General features: G+C 35.6%; 1 protein-coding gene across 2 annotated transcripts in view; it reads left to right on the top strand.

Annotated features, from left to right (window-relative positions):
• Positions 1 to 21,822, top strand: part of ADGRL2 (adhesion G protein-coupled receptor L2) — an 894,229-nt gene that overhangs the window by 614,946 nt on the left and 257,461 nt on the right. For both annotated transcript variants that reach the window (XM_056815432.1, XM_056815435.1), the window contains one exon: positions 8,517 to 8,558. The gene's annotated coding sequence lies outside the window, so the exon portion shown is untranslated. The remainder of the gene's footprint in view (positions 1 to 8,516; positions 8,559 to 21,822) is intronic.

The following is a 21,822-nucleotide window of genomic DNA, read 5'->3' as shown; positions in this document are numbered from 1 at the left end:
GAGACCAGGTAGTTTTTGCTTTTTTTTCTTTTTTATCCCCCCCATCAGAGTAAGTACTTAATGAGCTTTCATTAATTGATGGAATTGTTGGATGTTCTTAAATTAACTTCCCTATAATGTTCATCCATTTAATTCTTAGTTCTGCAACAAGGAAGAAGCCCATTATATCCATTCTTTTGCTCATCAACTCAAATATTTTAAGAACATTATCATGTTTCCATTTAGATAAGACCTTTTGCTCCCATTTTAACATAATCTGAAGCTTGATTTTAAGGTAATATATTCAATTTTAGTATGAAAAGGAATTCCTGAATTTTATATGATTTTTAAATTGTAAAGCTCTTGGATTTAGATTCCCACTGAACTTTCATTTTGAATTCTATAGCAACTGTCAACAGGGACTCATATTCCTGATTTGTAGGCATTGTGGCCTGGAGATAACCAGTAGAGTCAAGCTCTGGCAGATTCTACCATGCGAGGGAGGCTTCAAGTAAATACCTTTAGTTGCCTTCATTAATAGAAATTGTAGAAATTGCCTATGGTGGATGAAAATGCCAGAAAATGATTGGCTATGACTGTTTATCACTGAAGTCTTCATCTTACACCTCATTGTAGAAGTTAGAAGACCCTGGGCTTTGGAAGGCTATGCCAGCATAGTCCAAGCCCTGGAAAATCCTCCCCACCTGGGAAACAAATTCAGAATCTGAGTTGGAAGGATGCCAGTGGCCATCCAGTCCAACCTATAGTTCAAATGAATCCTCCCTATAACATATCTGATAAATAATCATCGAACCTCTGCTTGAAGGCTTCCAAAAATGGGAAATTTATTACCTCAAAAGGCAGACCATTACACTTTTAGACAGCTCTAAGTGTGAAGAGAGTTGTTTGGTTGGTTGGTTTTATTTCCTGACCTGGAGCCCAAGTCTACCTCTTTGTGATGTTGTGACCCATTTCTCCTGATTCTTCTGTCTGAGGCCAAGAAGCATAAATTTCAACCCTCTCACAAGAAATGTTTGTGTATAGGTTCTTTTACAGTGGAAGGCTTTAACTTGGCACCCATGATCTTGTTTTTAAGTATTATGATAACTATTTCTACATAATTGTTTTCCTTTGCCATCTAGATAGTCTATTTCATTTTATGCAATTAAAAATAGGAGTCTGAGAGGAGGTCCATGGGCTTCACCAGATTGCCAAAGAAGTCCATGATACCAAAAAGATGAGTGATCCCTGTTTAGGGACTATGGTTTATCTCTTCTTTAAAGATCAGTGTAGTTGATTTAAGAGAGCCGCACCATTATGCTGACCATGCAAAATTAATTTTTCAGTCATAGTAGTTTTTTAATTTTTAAAATTTTATTTTATTAACATGCAAACTATACTTCCATATTGGTCATTGGTGTAAGAGTACACTCCTATAAAACCCACACCCCAGGTAAAACCGTAAAGACAATGCAATGATCCAGGACAGTTCTGAGAGACTTGTGAGAAAGAACTGTGGGAGTAGAAACACAGAAGTGAAACAACTTCCTGATCACAAGGGTCGATGGGGATATGATTGGGGATATAGAGTCTAAATGATGACCCTAATGCAATTATTATCAATAATATGGAAATAAGTCTTGATCAATGACACATGTAAAACCCAGGGGAATTGTGCATCAGCTGGGGTGAGAGGAGGGGAGGGAAAGAACATGAATCATGTAACCATGGAAAAAATATTCTAAATTAATTAAATAAAAAATTTCAATTAAAAAAATTTAACCCATAAATATGCTGATGTGAAAGATAGTAAGTAAGCTTTGATCTGCATTCTTCTGATTCCAATAGTTCTTCCTCTGGAAGTGAGTAGTATTTCCCATTATAAGTCTTTCAGGATTAACCCAGATCATTGCATTGTTAAGAGTAGCCAAGTTTTCGCAGTTGATCCCATAACTTTTGAAAAATGAATGCTAAGTATGAAAGAGACAGGATCCACCTCAATGGAAAGCGAGCCCATCCTGGGGAGAGCAAAACTGTGAAATATTACATAGGATCATAGATTTAAAGCTATAAGGAACCTTTGAATTTATAAGGCCAATAGTCAATAAATGTTTATTAATTGCCTACTGACTATTAGGAATTGTGTTAAGTACTGGGGATACAGATATCGAAAACAAACATAGTCCTTGCCCTCAAGGAATTTATAATCTAGGAGAAGGCCACACACACACACACACACACACACACACACACACAAAGTTGAAAAGCAGTGGGAAGGTGGGGGAGGTACCTGCTTGGGTAGATGGTGGGGGGGAAGCCAAATAGGTTGAAAATCAGTCTTTCCAAAGAAGTCCAAAATGAGTTCAGTTGAGGGTGTGGGGGTGGAGAATGAGGCGATGTTTAGGGAGATATCCAACCTATTTCTCTCTTTAAATGACAGAATTTATGACTCCACCCTCCAATAAGAAGGATAGAAATTGCCGATGAGGTATAATTCTGGCAACTAGATCTTTCTAGATAATAACTTCCTAGAAAACAACAGAATTGTCAACAACTTCAGATTTTCCAATGATGAGTTTACTGGGGACATGGTAAAGTAGTCAAAGAAGTCCACAGTGAGTATAGCCAAAAAAGAAATGGGGAGAGATGTCTGATATGGTCCACGTTTTCATTTTTCAGAAGGGGAAACTGAGGCCCAATGAAGTTAAAGGTCAGCAAACAATCCAGTTTGAGACAAAGAAAAATCGTAAGAGAAAATATGTTTTGGCCAAATTTCTAGGGATTGATAATAATAAGCTAGTATCTAACCTTTGTGGTTTTTTAGTCTTTTTTTTCAGTCACTTTCAACTCTTCATGACCTCATTTGAGGTTTTTCTGGCAAAGATATTGGACTGATTTGCCATTTATTTCTCACCTCACTTAAATGATGAGGCTGTTGAGGCAAACAGTGTTAAGTGACTTGCCCAGGTTCACCTAGCTAGTAATAGATTTGAACCCAGCAAGATGAGTCTTTCTGTCTCTAAGCCTGGCATTCTATCCTAGCTCCCCTATAGATATGCAAAGTGCTTTATGTGTTTATCTCATTTGATCTTCACAATAACCCTGTGGAGTAGATGAATCATTCCCATTTTACAGATAAAGAAATTAAGTCTGAGAGAGGTTAACTGATTTGCCCAGGATCCCATACCTAGTGATCCTCTGAAACAGGATTTGAACTAAGGTCTTCTTGACACCAAAGTTCAGGGTTCTTTCTACTGTGCCTCATTGCTGTCTGTAAGTAAATGATAATGAAATACTAGAATGTCCTCCAGTCACTGCCTGAAAATTGAGACAAGTTTTAAATTCATGTACTGCTTAAAAACAAAACAAAACAAAACAAAAAAACCTTTAATAAACAACTAAGTTCTTTAATAAACAACTAACAACAAACTAACTTTTGGGAAGGAATGTACCTCCATCAAAGCAAAAAACAAAACAAAAACAAAAATTCCTGCTCAGAGCTGATTAGAATACAAGTACTAAAATCCCTAAGAAGTGACATATGACATTTAAGTGTCAAATATACCAGTGATTTATGATGTTGATGATGATGATTATAATCTAATTGAAAATGACTTTTATATAATACTTAAAATTTGTAATAAATTATTAGACAGATCGGAGGGAAGGAAACCTGAATTTTCCTTCAAAAAAGAAACCCTACAATTTAAGAACAAAATATAGGCTACCAAAATGCATTTTATGTGCCACTTGTGTTAGGGAAAAAAAGAAATAGAAGAAAATTCTTTGACATAAGGTTAAATGTGCCAGAATTAATTTTTAGTCCTTCCATATTATCATGGTTCTTAATACTAATTTTATATAGATTATTTAATTCTAACTTTTGAATAGATTATTTAATTCTAATTTTATAGCTTATTATTAGGCAGTATCATTTTCTTAAAAAAGAACTATTCTTAGAAAATACTCAACAGTACTTTAAGTATAATTTCTAACACTGTCAAACTTGGAGATAGTTTGAAAATTTGTTATGATCTTACAAAAATTTCTCTAGATTTTTTTTTCTTAAACTTCTCTAGATTTTTTTTCCTTAAACCCTTACCTTCTGTCTTGGAATCAATACTGTATATTGGTTCCAAGGCAGAAGAGTGGTAAGGGCTAGGCAATGGGGATTTGCCTAGGGTCACACAGCTGAGAAGTGTCTGAGGTCAAATTTGAACCTAGGACCTCCTGTCTCTAGGCCTGGCTCTCAATCCACTGAGCAACCCAGCTGCCCCCATAGACTTTTTATAAAATCTTAACCATTGTGTAAACATGAAGTTAAACACTGGCATGCTCAAAAATGACATCTCCAGTTCAGTGAATATTAGTAGTTTTCATGATTTCCCTATTTAGTTGAGGATTAGCCAAAATTCCCTCATGTCCTGGTCCATCTGTTGCTTTAAACTAAATCCTCTCTTCTTTTGCCTTTCTCATGTATGTGATTTGTCCTCAACCACTTTTTAGGCAGCTATGTAGTATGATGGATAGAGCAACCAGACCTGGAATCAGGAATATCTGAGTTCAAATTCAACCTCAGATACTTACTAGTTATGTGACCCTAGACAAGTCACTTTAGCCCTATTTGCCTCTGTCTCCTCATCTATAAAATGAGAAGAAAATGGTAAACCACTCTAGTATCCTTGCCAAGAAAACCCCAAATGGGGTCATGAAGAGTAGGAAATGAATGAACAGTGGCAGCTACTTTTCCCTGCCCCTTTATTTTCCTTTTTCAAGAAGTTAAATAAATATATATATGATATTTCAAAAAAGTTCTCCAATAGAAAAAAATAATCAAATAAACCTACTTGAAAGAGGCAACCCCCCAGTTAAATTTACAGTTTGATTGTTCTAGTTCCTGTAGTTATCAGGCTTTCAGAAGAAACTAAATGACCTGTTCAGTGGCATCCTGGGGTTGGAGTTCTTGAATAGATGAAGCCTCACAAAAAAAGGAGCAAGAGCAGAAAATGAATAAAAAATAAATGAAAGAGAAAGACCCAAGAGAATACATTCTTATCATCTCGCATTATCCATCATTTCATGGCCAACCTCCCTAGAATGGTTTGTGTGGCTAGGTGTGGACCATATGTGTTATCAGATTCATCAGGGCAGAACTGGACAGGGGTATAAACTTGACTGTTTTGGGGCATCCTGGAATGGGGAGGAAATAGCTGATTCAATTGTGCATGGCTGCTGAGGCAACTGAATGTTACCATAGTGATTGAGATGAAACATACATGAAGAGAGATAATTAAATCTAACCCTTTTAGTAGTTTGACAGTCAATGCACTGCCAATAGGAAAACATATCTACGATGTTAAAGATAAAACACATTTCTCAAGGAAAAAGCCCTGTACTCCTATTTTGTTGTTCCCGTTCCAAATACATTGCTCCAGGTGACTAATTTGAATGTTCTTGTCTAATAATTCAATACAATCGTGACCTTGGTCTGCAGCTGCCGAAAACTTTCTCTAGTTCATTCTATCATGGGAACTGTTGACTATACAAAATATACGCTGTGTATGTCTCTCTGTGTGTTTTAACTTCTTATTAGCTAAAAGTAGAGTAAAGCCTAAATTGTCACTTTTTGAGCTTCGAATTCAATAATATCTAGAACGTGCTGCCCTCTTCAGGAACTAGTGATTAAGAATACTTTGATTTTGTTTATCGATTCAGGAACTATAATGATAAAATCTGTACTCTGGTATTAAAGGTACTGTTTCGTGTCTAATGCTTCTAATGCTCGGGAACTAGCAGTGTGTGAAAAATAAAATAAAATTGATTTTTGGAAGAAGCTATGACCACTAAAAGTTTTCCAGTAAAACATAAATTTTAATTTAAAAGTTTAAAAGTAACTATTTGTACTCCAGATGAAATAGACGTGAGCAGTTATTCTAATTATAAATAATTTTTTTTTACAAAAGTCCATCTTGTAATGGATTTGATGCATAAATAAAAGAACATGGCTTTAGAATCAGAGGATCTGGGTTCAAAAGTGACTCCCGCTGGTTAGCTGCCTGATCTTGGCCAAATGATTTTATTCTTTCACAACTCAGATGACCTCATCTATGACATAAGAGGAGTCTTCATGGTCTCAAAGGTTCCTTCCAGCTCTAAATGTATGTCCCTTTAATCCTGTGACTTAAAGATTTCTGAGCTTTACTATTTACGTACTAATTGTTATCTACTGAAATATCCAGAATGGACATAATTCTTTTTAGCATTTTTGACATAGATACCCAAGTAAAATAACATCAGTCCATAACAGAAACCCAGTCCCTAGGTACATACACAATGTTGCCATCTTTATAATTACTGTTGTAGTTTGATTTTTAGTACTTCAGTTTATGGAAACTTTGTTCTTTCTACAATGATTATTCTTTCCATGGATACCATGGTTTTTCCACAAAACTTAAAAAAAATTGTTTCATAAGATAATAATAATAGCTGACATTTGCATAGTGTTGTAAGATTTGCAGAGCTCTTTATACATGTTCTTTCATTTGATCCACATAACAACTCTGTGAAGTAGGAGCTATTGCCAACCCCATTTTATGTATAGGCATGTTAAGGTGTAATAAAAGCTCAAGAGACTTGCCCAGAGTCACATTTCTAACAAGAGTCTGAGGCAGAATTTGAGCCCAGATCTTCCTGACTCTAGATCAAATGCTGTATCTACTACACTACCCACTGCCCTCTCAAGGATCAAAGATTTAGACCTGAAAGGGGATCTCTAGTTCAACTTACATTTTACAGATAAGGAAACTGAGACCTAGGGAGAGTAAGTCACATGCCCAACTCAATTAGGTAGTGATGTTCTGAGGCAATATTTGTGCCCTAATCCTCTGACTATAGAATCCATACTTTTCCCCATTGCATCATTTTCAAAATTATTATTTGTTTTAAAATATTGGCCTTTGAAATTAATAATATTGAAAGTAAATTATTACCTCCTATATTTATTAATGCCACATGAATCAGTGATTTCCCCACCATGGGAACTTCTTCCTTCTTCTACGAAGATTATAAAAGAGAAAAAATGGACTTCATCCAGAATTCTGAGGAGAGCCTTGAGGCTCAGTGAGGCTGAGACTTGTCAGTATTCACCTAGTTAGTCAGAAGCAGTATTTGAACACAGATCTTGCTCCCTCTTAGGATGGAATTCTATCTTCTATAAAACTTTGTTTTAGTATATATGTGACTGGACTTGTGATTTTATTAGCATAAGGAACCTCCAAAAAGAAAGCTTCTAGTAGCCCTTCAGATATGCACTTTCTCTGAAATTTAAAGCCCTTTGAGAAATTAAATGTCATGCTCTGGGGCATCTAGACTCTACTATTGAGACTTGAACCTAGTTTTTCTTTTTTTCCCCCCCTTTCAGTGGTCTTTTTTTTTTAAACCTAGCTTTTCATAACTCAGAGACCAGATTTCTATTCACTAATATAGGCTGCCTCTCTGCCAGTTAATGTTTTATTTATAACATTTTAGTAAAAGTGAATTGGGTAGGCTTTTCAGGGGATCCTATAACTTGATTACTACTTTGACACCTTTTAAAATATATGCAATTTTTATTTTTTAATAACTTTAACTCATTAAAACTATTTCAACTTGTTCAAGAAATCTTTCCAGACTTCAGAAGTCTGAAAAGGTTCATTACTTAAATACACAACTTTGCCACTTAACACAAATGAAGAATCTTTCACTATTGTTAGCACAGAAAAAAGGAAGTTCACCACACTTGCATTTATTCCCCATCTTGGCTGCTACTTCTTGATACAAGTTCATATTTTAATTTTACTATGAATTGATTAGTATTGACTTCCTGAAGATATTGCAAATCCTAGAAAAATTCCAAAAACAATATAACCACTGTACCTTCTGTATCATGGGAAATTCTACCTGAACTGAAAGAATTATAAAAATTTTATAGAAAAGCAATGTAGTATGGTAGAGAAGAATTGGCCCTAAAGTCAAGATAGACCTGGGATCAAGCGCCACTTTTGACATATATTCCTGGGCAAGTCATTAACCCCTTACCCTTAGGCAATCCCTCTATGTCTATATCTTTACGAAAATGTACTTCATCTTCATTGTAGAATTTCTTCCCTTGGGAGTTCCCTGTATTTAAAAAGAAACCATAAATCCACTCCCTATATCTATACAAATTTACGAAAAACATTCTCTTAATTCTACGCTCACACTATTTTCAAGACAATTATTTTATATCTTCTTCTCAAAAACACCTATTGAAACTTTGCTTAATCTGCAATTGAAGATCTTAGATTTTTTTTTTTAATCAGTTCTCCAGGGCAAGAAATACTAAGGTGCTTCTGTCCCAATGCCTGGAACATGTGCTCTAGTCTACATTAAAATCCTGATTTGTGTTTTCTACAATAGATTTGTTTCATTTTTGTTTTGCTGCTGATGCATTGTATATGGCAGGTAGGATCCCTGTGGATGAAGGTATAATAACTAATAACATTTTCTTTGCTTTCCAGGGTATTTGTGGCACAGTGATAAATTTCATCTTTCCTGGAATGGTAAGTAAGGCTCTTTCTATATTTGATAGTACTGAACACAAAGGAGAGAGTGAATTGGTACTTTAAAAAAAAAACTAAATGAATTGAACAGCCTGATAATTATAAGGTGGCTCATACATACATAAACATATGAATACTGTATTCAGGACCTGTAAGCAAGCCAAAAATTCTTATAAAATGGTCTGGTTCCTTCAAAAGGAGTATAAGGACTTGCTTTCCCTGTTGGATTACAGTTGAACCTGGGGTATTTCACATTGTGTTTCTAGCATAATTTATTTTAATACATACACATAAATATGGTTTACATTCTATGAGTGGAGAGAAAAAAGTGTATCTTTGGTACATATTGTTGAGTGGAGGAGTAAAAGTAAGAATCCTATGGAATTGTTACTATTGTATAAAAAATTGATCCTTATTTATGTTTGACGGGGGCTCTGCTGCATCTGTGAATTTCAAATTGTTTATTTTCCAAAAGCGTGTATCATAATTTCTGAACAAACTAGCTTCTATGAAATTTTTATTTAAAAACATGGTTTTAGTCATCTTTCAAGGTATTTTTATGACTGAAAAAGGGAATATTTATTTTTAGTCTTGATCATAACATCTTTACAATCAAATAAAAATAAAAATTCATCATGTTGGATAGAGAAAGGTCATTGTAAAATTATATGTCTCAGCAAGCTTCTCTTGTATCTTTTGAATGTGTAGTTATGAAGGGATGTTTGCTGAGCAATATTTTGGTCTTTTCCCTGCAAAACAAATAATAATGTCTTCATAAAAATTCATTTTGAAATGAATCAATCAATAACTAGAGCTACTATTACAATAGAATAGATTTAGATATATGTGTATAGCTCTTTATATAGATAAACACAAATCTATATCTATTCTATTGCAATAATAACTCTAATTTTATATGTGTTTATATATTTTATATATGTGGGAAAAGAGATAGGAGAGAATAACAAAGAGAGAAAAAAGGGAGATAAGGAGAGGGAGGAAGGGAGGGAGGCAGAGAGAGAGAGAGTACACTAGTTCCTAGAAGATAATGCTGTTCAGTCATTCAGTCATGTCTGACTTACTTTTGGTCTTAGATTTGATGCTAAGTATCATTTCTAAGGTCTAAGGTCTGACCCCATGGACCATAGCACACGAGGTCCTTCCATCCTACACTATCTCTTAAAGTCTGTCCCAAGTTCATATTCATTGTTTCCATGATATCTCATCTATTCATCTCAATCTCTGCCATCTGTTTCTCCTTTTGCCTTTAATCTTTAGCTCTCTCTGAAAGACCCAGAAAGATGCTCAGATCCTACTTGTGAAATAAACCATTTCACCCTAGGCAAGTCATGCAGTTAACTTCTTAGAGTTCTACGCTCTAGAAAAGATGCAAGGTCTTCTCTAAGATTCCATGTCCTATTGATACCATTAACCCTCACCTGGGATTTCTCTTTACCAATGAAGTCATAGGTCCTATCTTATCCTGAGGAAGTGTGGGGAGGAAGTACTCAACACCAAATAGATATCTAAAGGATTCTTACTTTGTAGTACCTGTCACAATTGAAAGACCTTTCAGTCTACTCCAGAAGTCTGTCATCTTCTTTAAAAAAAAAAAGAAATATATATATATATGTATATGTATATATATATAAACAATGGGTTTCTAAAATGACTGTAAACCTGAGAGTTGCATCTGTTTCCTTAGTACAAAACAGAAGTGTTTCTAGAATTCAAGAAAACCTGTCATAAAACTATGTAGTTTTTTTTAAAAAGTAAAATAAAGGTTCTGAGGTAGTGCTTTGGTTTCTAGTGCACAAGGTGAGGGACTTGTCTTTAGAGGACTTATTCTTTTTTTTTTATTTTTTTTAAACAAAGAAAGAAAAAAACTCAAACAGAAGGTCAAAACCTGCAGGTGAGTCTGTTTTGAACTCATTCTTTTAACAAGTAGATCAAACTACTGGATAATAGTTGTTTTTTTTTTTAAACCCTTTGGTGAACTCTTTAGGGTATTTCCTTTTGCCTGCCAGCAAGCAGACATCCCAGAAGCACTGGTGTCAAGAATTCTTTTAGGATCCAAGGTGAAGAGAAAACAAAATGTAGTTAGAAAACACAAAAGGATTCTTGGACCAGAATGTATCTTAGCCTCATCCAAGTTTTCAGAGTAATTTTTTAGTGATTTTAATAAAAACGAACAATATAGTGATAAAATGTTTGGATCACAGAATCACAAAATATCAGCATTGGAAGGGATCAATGAATGACAGAATTTTAGAAGGGATCCCAGCAGCTCTTCAGTTGAACCTTAAAGGAATCCCTGATATGATATACCCAACATGTGGTCCTTCAGCCTCTGCTGGAAGACCTTCAAGGAGGGAGAATTCATCCCATTTTGAGGTACTCCATAACACTTCTGGATAGCTCTAATTGGGAGGAATATAAAATCTAAGTTTGCCACTTTCCAGTTACCACTTATTGCTCCTGGTTTCTGCCTTCTGGAGCCAGAGAAAATAAATCTAATTTGACCTCCAGGTGAATTCTTTTTCTTTTTTAAAACTGTACTTTTGGTTTTAAATTTTATTCTACGTATCAGTTCTAAAGCAGAGTGGTAAGAGCTATGCAATTGAGATTAAATTCAGGGTCACATAACTAGGAAATGTAGGAGGCCATATTTAAACCCAGGCTGTCCCATTTCTAGGACTGGCTATCACCTGAGCCACCTAGCTGTCCCCTCCACATGAATTCTTCATGACACTGGTTATCTTTCACTCCTCCCTAACCCACTCCATCCTTGTCAGTTTTTAAGGCTAAACAGCTCCCCAGTTCCTTCAACCAGTCTTTAGTTCCTTGTGAGTGTTGTTGTTGTTCTGTCATATGTGACTCTTATGACCCCATTTGGGGTCTTCTTGGCAGAGAAACTGAAGCAGCTTGCCATTTCCTTTTCCAGCTCATTTTATAGATGAGGAACAAGGTTAAATAACTTGTCCAAGGTCACCCAACTAATAAAGAGCCTGATGCCAGATGGAATTGAAGTCTCCCTGATGCTAGACCTGGTACTCTATCCATTGTGCCACCTAGCTTCCTGTGAATAAGGATTATTTTCTATATTGCCTTTGTATCTTCAGTGCCTAGGAGAGTTCCTGACACAAAGAAGGCACTTACTTAATGTTTGGTGGTTGACTAATATGCTTGAGGCTTTGGTCCATCCTTGTTACTCTCCAGTTTGCCAATGTTCTTCTTAAATGTTGGTGCCCAAAATGGAACCCAACTGGATGGCGCTGTCCTCTCTATTACAAAGCTGGCTATTATTGGTTATACAGCTTTTGTTCTTGAGACCTTCAATGAAGGGTAGCTCACTACCTCTTGAGGGAGCTAATTCCGATTTTGTATTACTCTTAATTGTTAGGAAGGTTCTCCAAAAGAATGTGGTTGACAAGCATTTTGTTAATAATGGAAATTTAGTGCAAGAGTCATACTGGCTAGTAATGTAGCAACTTTAACTACCCATAGCATAGCCCAGAAGGTAGAAACCCCAGAGGCCTCTGGACAGTCATAAAGTCCATGTACCTAAAGCTCATATGCTTTTTTCCCAAGGGATTATCCTTTCCTCAGAGCCTATTTATTTTTACTTGACATATAATTCTAACATGATCAGTTTTCTCTTTCTGTGATTCACAGCAGATTAGAAGCAACAAATTAAAAGTAGGAAAAGTAGGAATAGAGAAATATTTCTTCTGGCAATACAAAGAAATGACATGGGGAACAAATAGAGTCCGAATGAAGACTGAAGCATACCATTCTTCTCTTTATTTCCTTCACAAATTTTTCTCAAGCATAAGAAATATGTGTCTTGTTACACACCATAATGAAAATGGAAACATATATAATATGATAACACATGTTATCATAACTATATAATATTGCCTACCTTCTTGGGGAAAGAGAAGGGGTGAGGAGGGAGAGAACATAGATTGAAAAATGTCAGAAAATGAGTTTTATAAATCATATCAACATGTAATCTGGAAAAATAAAAATAATAAAGGGGGAAAACAAATGGCTAGGGATGTAGAGGCATTTTAGGATTACAGATTTAGAGCTGGAAGGGTCTTTAGAGGCCATCCTGTCCTCACCTGTCACTTTACAGATGAGAAAATGGAGACCTAGAGAGCTGAGATGACTTGCCCAAAGTCTCAAAAGTATTAGTGGCAAAGATGGAATTTGATCCTGGGGCCTCTGCCCCTAATCTGCCACTTTTTTGTCTGTGGCATCTTGCCAAGTGCTAGAATATGGGATGGTGATTATAAATGTTTTGCCCAATCTGAGTCCTAGATAATAGAAAAATGAAACAAAAATCATTCCTCTAAGCAAAAAAAGTTGGAAAATATCAGGTGAGAATGTTGCATACATTGTCAACAAAATAGATTTTTGCTTAATTTTTTCTTTGTCACAAGGGAGGGGTTGGTACTGTTGGGGGAAGATTATATCTGAGGGTGACTCTGGTTTAAAAAAATTACAAAACTTAAAAAAAAGGAAAAAGAGCTTATAGAAGTCTTAGAACTATATCCAACAGAACTTGAAAACCTTCCATTCTTCAATGCCCTTGTGGATATTGCTATAGATTATATAGCACTGTGCCATCATTGATGGAAATAATATAACAGAAAGAGAACTGGATTGTTGATGAGAAGATGGGTTCCAATCTTGGCTCTGTCATTATCTAACAGTGACTTTGCATAAATTGCTATACTTCCCTCAAGTCTCATTATCCCCTCTATAATATGAGGGAGTTGACTGGAATGATATCTAAATTCCTTTTCTGCACTAAAATGCTGATTCTTAGACTAAAACAAAATATTCCCCTGTGTCATTAAGGAAAAGGTATGATCATTATATTCTCTTTAAGAAGGCAAAGAAGTATGATAATACATTTTATTTTAAAAATGTTTGATGGTTGTCTTTGGTTTCTTTTCCATCACAATCATTCCTGTTCCCTACCATCACCTTTAATTTCCTTTGCCATACCTCCAGAATTGTAACAAAGAAAATCAGTTAAACATAAACAATCAATAGAGTGACTGTGTCTAATAGTGTGTGTGCAACATTATTCCCTTGTAGCTCCCCATTTCTCAACTAAAAGAAGAGCTTTCCAGGGCCCAAAGGGGTCATTTCAATTACTTAGAATTTGGCTTTATTTTAATGTTTTTTTCTTCTTTTATAGTGACAATATATTTTAATAAGTATTTAATAAAAATGAAATAAAATTAGGAAAGTAAAGAGTACTTTTCAGTTATTTTGAAATTTTATTTGTACCAAACATATCACATAGGATAAATAAATGTGAGGTTACTTAATGTAGATTTTGTCCATTTGTATGCTATGGTTTTATTTACATTCAAATTCATTCATTCAACAAATATTTTTTGAGAGTCTATTATTTGGAAACAGAGGACCTTAACTTATGGACCCACAAAGTTCTTGGGCAAGTCATCCAGCATCTATGGACTTGTTTCCTCATTTATGTAACTGTTTTTTTACAAAGAAAAATAAAACATGATCCCCTTGTCCTCATTGTCCCTTGTTCCCCTTGTCCACCACTCTCTATCTATATTTGTGGTCCTACATTGTTTTTCTTATGTTTTGGAAATTTTTATTTAATTAATTAATTTAGAATATTTTTCCATGGTTACAAGATCCATGTTCTCCCCCCCCCCCATGCCCCATGCCCCACACTCCTCCTCCCTTAACTGATGTGCAATTCTGTGATAATTAAAATGTTTTGGGAGCAAGGGAAATATATAACAATTATGACTGCTGAAATATGTTTTCTACTGTGTCTTGGGTTTATATAAATATAAGATGGTCGCCAGGGAATATAGTCCCAATTTATGAATATGCCCAAGCCAACTGGGTTTTATAGAGAAATTTAATTTATAATACACTGATTAATCAATAGAAAAAGAGAGAAAGGAAGAAAGGAATGAGAATGAATAAATCAGTCAGTTGGTTTTATCACTCACCCAAGATCTCTCTAGGTAAGGTTTCTCATGCCAACCTCAGGCTCCACCTTCAAGAGAGCCTCCTTTCAAGAAATGTTTCCAGAGCCTTCTCCTCCTGACTCCTCCTGAGTTCTCCTTCCACAGCCTCCTTCAAGACCTCTCCAGGAGCTCTCCTCCTCTCTCCTCAGACCCCGATATCTTTAAGGACAACCATCTAAGTTCCCTCCCCTCAGTTCTCACATCTACCAATCACTGTCCATGTCTCCCCTGTGCCAATGGTGGCTCTAGTTTAACCCAGGACCTCCCAGAGGTCTGTGGCTTTGCACATGTCTGTTGAAGGTCATATTCTCAAATAATTAAATCTTGATCTTGCTGCAGCCCTTCCTAAATCCTGTTACTCTAAGTAGGGTGCAGATTGTATTTTCCAAGACCTGGTTCTGTCATTCTAAGTATCTCTATTGTATCAATTCTAAAATCAATCATGACTCAAAGAACTTCCTGTTCTATGTTTAAGCATAGGTCAAAGCCCTTTCCATTGTTTAGCAAAAGGGTTCTGTCCTAAAGTAGTCTTAAGTAGGGAGGAGAAGGACCCTCCCATGCCAAGGGGTTTCACATTCCAATAGAGTTCTTACTATCAGTAGGAAATTTTTTCCAGTATGAGATTTCCCAATGGTGAAATTTCCAACATTCATAAGTCTAAGAAATTTTAAGGTTTACAATTCCACTGAGTTTTATATGTGTGGTCAAGGTGATCAAGGTGGTCCTACATTTTTAAAGGGGAAACTAGATGGTGCTTTGGATAAAGGGCTAGACCTGGAGTCAGGAAAAGTCATCTTCCTAAATCCAAATCTGACCTCAGACACTTATTTGCTATATGGCCTTGAGCAAGTCACTTAATGCTTTTTGCCTTTAGTTCCTCTTCTGTAAAATGATCTAGAAAAGAAAATGGCAAACTACTTCACTGCCTTCACCAAAAAAAAAAAAAACACACACACACAAAACACAACAACAAAAAAACAAAACAAAACAAACAAACAAACAAAAAACAACAGATGGGGTCAGAAAAAGTCAGATATGACTGAATGACATGTTTCAGGCATTTTGTCTGACCTTCTCTGCTGCTCTTATCACACTTTCTTATATCATAGCTCTAAATCTTCCTGTCTTTCTCTCTAATCGTTTGTGAGTTTTCTGAAAGTAAGTTCTGTGCTACTTTCAACTTTTCAGCCCTTGATGACTAGGATGGTATTAATCAGGTGTTTAATAGATGTTTGCTGAATTGAATCGAAGTGGCCAGAGAGTTGTGTGTTTTTAATTCTTTATTTCTTGGCTTACATTTTCTCATCACAAGTCAACATCAAGCTTCAGCAGTAAACAAACATAGGATCAGAGTTTTAGAGCTGGTGTGGATCTCAGAGGCCAACTGATCCAGTTCCTTTGTTTTATAAGCAAGGAAACAAGTCCAAGTCCATCGAGGCCAGATGACTTGCATAAGTTCGAGTAGGTACCAAGTGGCTGGTCTTGGTGGGTCTTTGAATTAAGGTTCTCTGTCTCTGAATCCAGGGCTCTTTCTATATTATACAATACATTTTAAGGATTGCTCTTCTTAGAATTTCTGCTCTTACCTCCCAACCTACAGGCACACCAACAGGTTCTCAAGTTCTCAGAGATAGATTGGTGAGGCTATTATATAGGTATGGTTTATGAGGTCTTCTTCTTATGTAGTCATCGTCAATGCCTTCCATTTTGGGGTTCTCCCCAATGTGATTGGTACCCCAATAACATTTGACCAACTAATTTCAATGAGCATTTTTGAAGTACTTACTGAGAATATGTAGCAAGAGTGAAATGTGGTAGGAGTCCTCTATACAAAATTAAGCTAGTGTTTCCTTAAAAGTAATTCAATCCAATTAACATTTTTAGGCACCTACTGTGTGCCATCTACCTTGTTAAACACTGGGGATACAATTAATTTTTTTTTTTAAAGAAAAGACAGTACCTGACCTCAAGGAGCTTATTGATTTCTTAGGAGTAAATACAAGAGGATGAAATGATCCTGATCACCACTTGATTGGTCCAGGGGACTAAAGGTTTAAGCTGTGGATATATTTCTTGGCAGTTGCCTGATTATAAAACAGCCACAAAGAGCTCTAGGCTCTCTCTGATGCTTGCCTGGTAGATCATGAATGATGGACTTAGAAAGGGATTTTATTCAGCCGACTCAAATATCTTCATACACATTCTTTTTGAATATTCTCTCCTGTACTGGCTAAACAAATATCCTTTTCTCAACCACTGGGGGACCAATTAAGTGTCTCATTTCATTCCAAAAATAATTATAAACCACTGTGGGTCTAGACTGAGTTAGGACCAGTCCAGAACCTAGAAACATAAACATTTTATCCCAGAGTGCAGGGACAGATATCTCTTCTCAACCATTTTGATCCCTGAAGAGAGTGAGAAGGCTCAGACTAAAAGGTTGGCTACCATCATTTGCCTCATCAGGTTCACTTCTGAACAGATTAAATAATAAGAGCTCCCATATCATTCTCCAGTAGACTACTCTGAGGTTTATGGAATGGAGTTTGCACTTCACACCAGACTCCTTCAGATAGCTAAATGTATGATTGAAAATCTGTTACCCTAAAAAAGAACTACATATCCCAAGAGCCCACTGACTTCCTGTCATTATGTACTTCCTCTAGACAGAGGATAAAGGGTGTGGGCTTTGGAGTCTACTGCTCTCTGATGTAGAAACGGCATTGATGGTGGTGAGTGGGGTTGACAAAAAAAGGCTAACCAGCCATGGGCATGTGGTCTTTATTTTGTATCTTCTTTATTCCTTGATTTCTAATAATCATTAATAAATCTCTTCAAGTATGATATTATTATTGAAATTTAATTTTAACTTTTACATAAGGCAGGTTTTGAGACAATGATCAGATTACTTACCAGTAGACATTTTATTCCTTTCTGATAAAGAACTTTGAAAATCTGAATTAAAAAGTCTGAACATTCAAAGGTTGTTGTTCACCTACATCTATTGTAATAGATGCTCCTCACTAGGATATTTAAGAAGAATATGGTCAGGGAGGCAGTTAAGAAAGTCAGGATCTGAAACTGTTCCATTCTTCTTCTCTTGGACTCTGGAGAAGGAGTCAGCACACAAACTGCTCTGATGTTATAATCTCTTCCTTACACTATGAATTGGTCCCTGTTGGTAGAAAATGCCAAATCCACAGTCCTAGCCCTACAAAACCCTTTCACAGTCTGTCTCCTATCTTTCCCGTCTGATTTTACATTATTCCTTTTCATGTCCTCTCCATTCCAGTCAAGTTATTCACTCCACAAATGGCATTCAAGTGCCTTTGTATAGAAGTTATCCTCAAGTCTAGCATTTGCTTCTTTCTAACCTTTTTTGTGAAGAATTTCTACCTTGTTCAGGTGCCACTTCCTAATGCCCTCAGTTATTGATGCTGATGCTTTCTCCTTCTTGACATTATATTCTTTTATATTTCTATTTTTTGTGTACATGCCACATACCTTTCCCTATCAGAAGACCTCAAGCTTCTTGAGTTCAAGGACATTTATATTTTGGTCTTTGTATCCCCAGAGTCTGGCACATAGTAGGAACTTAAAGGATGTCTGTAGAAAGCTTCGAATGCATTGAAGTAAAACTTTTAAATTGTGACGGTCCTCACCATTGTTAGACTTCCTGAAAGAATAGTGATAAAATGCTAGAAGTCTGAAGAAAAGCAAATCACTCAGTGTAATTAATCTACGCTTTAACAGAATAGACTCCCCTGCTCATTCCTAACTCTGGCTGTGCTTAATGAATAAAGATTAAATGCACATTACTATGAATAGTCACAGCATCTAGCCTTCAATCAAAAAAAATCTTTTCCCTGTATATGTTAATAAATGATTTGTTACTTTAACAAATTAATGACAAAAATTATGTACTGGATTTCACTAAATCCATAGCCCATTTTGTCATTTACATTTAAAATTTAATTCCATAAATGTTTTCCATCTACTACATGACAGTTTTTAGGTCAGATGACAGTCATGTAAAAGAATGGTTAATAACACAGCAGAGTGATTACTGTTCCCTTAAAAAAAAAGAAAAGATAAACAGAGTCCTCTATTTTTCCTTCAATTAAAACTCCATGCAATTATTCTTGTAGATTATAGATCTCTTTGGGGACTTGGGGTTTCATACAACTTTTTGGTTCATTTCACAGGAATAATATTCATCTTAATTAGCAAAAACAATTGATGGGCTTTTTACAAGAGGGAGTTCACTCAGCGCACTGATTATCACCACTAGATTATCCCTATAATGAAAAAGTTCCTGCTTTTCCAGCAGTTTGTTGAATATGTTATCTCATGTAGCCATTGCTTTGTTAAGGACAGGATGGCTTTCTTGATGAGTGGCTGCCCCATTTTGTCTAGCATCCTCACATCACTAGGCATCGTGCCAAGTTGGCTTCTGTAACTACTTCTAACCATGTGTTCAAGATTCAGCTATGCAAATCACTATTATTAAACAAAAAGACATCGCTGATTTGAGGTTGAACCGTATTACCTAGTTTACAAGGTCAGGGCACTTGTTGTCTTCACTGGTCGCAAGGCGGTTTAGTCAGTGGTGGTCAACAGGGATGGAAAGAAGGTAACATTTTAACATGCATTTCGATTTTGATGAAACAAAAATACTTCCTTTTCTGCCATGTTAGGATTTTAAAGGATGACACAGTCTTGGTATTTAAATTAAAACAAAATAATTAAATAGATACAAAAATACTACAAAGTACATACATTAAAAAATTCATTTTAGTTAACATTTATGAAGCCTCTACTACATGCTGGGTCCTCTGATGGGAGCTCATAATACAAAAGACAAAAAGTTCCTGCCCTCAGCGAGCTAACATTCTACTGACAGGATAGGGGGCTTGGAGCCAAGATAAATGAATGAAAAAGCATACAAAACAATAATAATAATGGTAATAATGGAGGAAGAGAATAAGCATTTATTAAGCACCTACTATGTGCTAAGCACAATGCTAAGTATAGATACTTTCTATTTGAACCTCTCCAACAACCCTGTGAGGTAGGTTTTATTCTTTTATCCATTTTATAGCAGAGGAGACTGAGATAGGCTCAGGTTAAGTGACTTGCCCAGGGTCATACAAGGTTAATGTCTGAAGCCTTATTTGAACTAAAATCTTTCTGACTCCATGCCCAGAACTCAATCTACTGTACTATGTAGCAACATCATCATCATCGTCATAACTCACATTTATATAGTGCTTTAAGATTTGCAAAGTGCTTTACATATCTTAGTTTATTTGATCGTAACTCATTTAATAATTTATATAGTATATATAATATTATTATATTATATAATTATAATATTTGGTATATTATTATATATTTATTATATTATCCATAATAAATTAATAATTTAATAATGACAGCACTGATAATATTAGCTAACATTTATGTAGTGCTTACTTTGTGCCAAACACTGCTAAGTGCTTCATATTATCATCTCATTTTATCCTCACAACTATGTGAGGTAGATGCTATTATTATTCCCATCTTACAGATAGGGAAAATTAATTAAAACAATAAAGATTTTTTTAAACAGGAGGGAAGGAATAGACACTTATGAAACACCCACTTTGTGCCAGATACTGTGCTAAGTATTTTTCAAATGTTATCTAATTAGATTTTCATAACAACTCAGAGAAGCAAATGCCATTATTATCCTTATTTTACAGCTAAGACAACTGAGGCAGCTAGACGTTAAGTGACTTACCCAGGGCCACACAGTTAGTAAGTGTCTGAAGCTAATTTTGAATTTAGGTCTTTCTGAGAGAATAATAACAATGGAGAGAGTCAGAAGTGGCTCACACATAGGAAGTGTCATCTGAGCTAGACCTTGAAGGATTAAACTTTCTACATAAAATATGGATGTCTTTCAGATGAAAAAGACAACAGAAAGGCATATTTGCTGGTAGGCTAGAGTTAGCAAGTAAAATTGTGGAGAAAGATACAATTATGGGAAAAAATCTTAGTGGTAATTTCATACAGAGGCAGAATCTAATATTCTTTGCAGAGTACAATATATTTACATTTGGATATCATTTTGAAAAAAAGGTACATATATAAGGATATCAAATACACCTTGGGATGGCTAGATTTGAATCGATGTTGGATTGAAAGCCCACAATGCCTTAGCACATATTGTAGGTATCTCTCAATAGTCATTCTTGAATATTTTTGCCTTCCTCATCCTCCTGTAATAGACAGAAAAATCCAAGAGATAGTTTTTGGCTGCCCTTTCTCCCTCCCTCCCTTCCCTCCTTTCCCCCCTACTTCTCCAATGAACATTGTTACAAGTATTAGAAGGCTATATTTACTTTCTTTCATTAATTCTGCCCAAATGATCTTTCCTGAGAGGCAGCATGAAGTGCCGAGTCTGTAATAAAAAAAAAAAAATTGTGGAAAACTTCTAGAAATAGCCTGCTCTTGAACCTTCTAATTTTTTCACACCTACTTTCCTTAATATTGAAGTAAAATTGTTCTTTCAATTAAATCAGGTAATTTTCATGCTGTCAGAGAGAGGGAGGGAAGGAGAGAGAGAGACAGAAAGAGAGAGAAAGAAAGAGAGAAAGAGAGAGAGCAAGAAAGAGAGAGAGAAAGAGAGAGAGAGAGAGAAAGAAAGAGAGAAAGAAAGAGAGAAAGAAAGAGAGAGAGAAAGAGAGAGAGAAAGAAAGAGAGAGAAAAAGAGAGAGAGAAAGAAAGAGAGAGAAAGAAAGAGAGAGAAAGAAAGAAAGAGAGAAAGAAAGAAAGAGAGAAAGAAAGAGAGAGAGAGAGAAAGAAAGAGAGAAAGAAAGAAAGAGAGAAAGAAAGAGAGAGAGAAAGAAAGAGAGAGAGAAAGAGAAAGAAAGAAAGAAAGAAAGAAAGAAAGAAAGAAAGAAAGAAAGAAAGAAAGAAAGAAAGAAAGAAAGAAAGAAAGAAAGAAAGAAAGAAAGAAAGAAAGAAAGAAAGGAAGAAAGGAAGGAAGGAAGGAAGGAAGGAAGGAAGGAAGGAAGGAAGGAAGGAAGGAAGGAAGGAAGGAAGGAAGGAAGAAGGAAGGGAGAGAGGGAGGGCAGGAGGACATATAAATTAAAAGGGGAGGCAGTTATTGCCCTCAAGGAGTTTATATAGTCCATTAGGGGAATATGACATGTATACAGATAAATAAACTTACAATATATATATAT

The sequence above is a fragment of the Monodelphis domestica genome, chromosome 2, assembly GCF_027887165.1.
Source record: "Monodelphis domestica isolate mMonDom1 chromosome 2, mMonDom1.pri, whole genome shotgun sequence".
NCBI lineage: Eukaryota > Metazoa > Chordata > Mammalia > Didelphimorphia > Didelphidae > Monodelphis > Monodelphis domestica.
The sequence above is the reverse complement of the archived record's forward strand: the minus strand, read 5'-3'. Positions and strand labels throughout refer to the sequence as shown.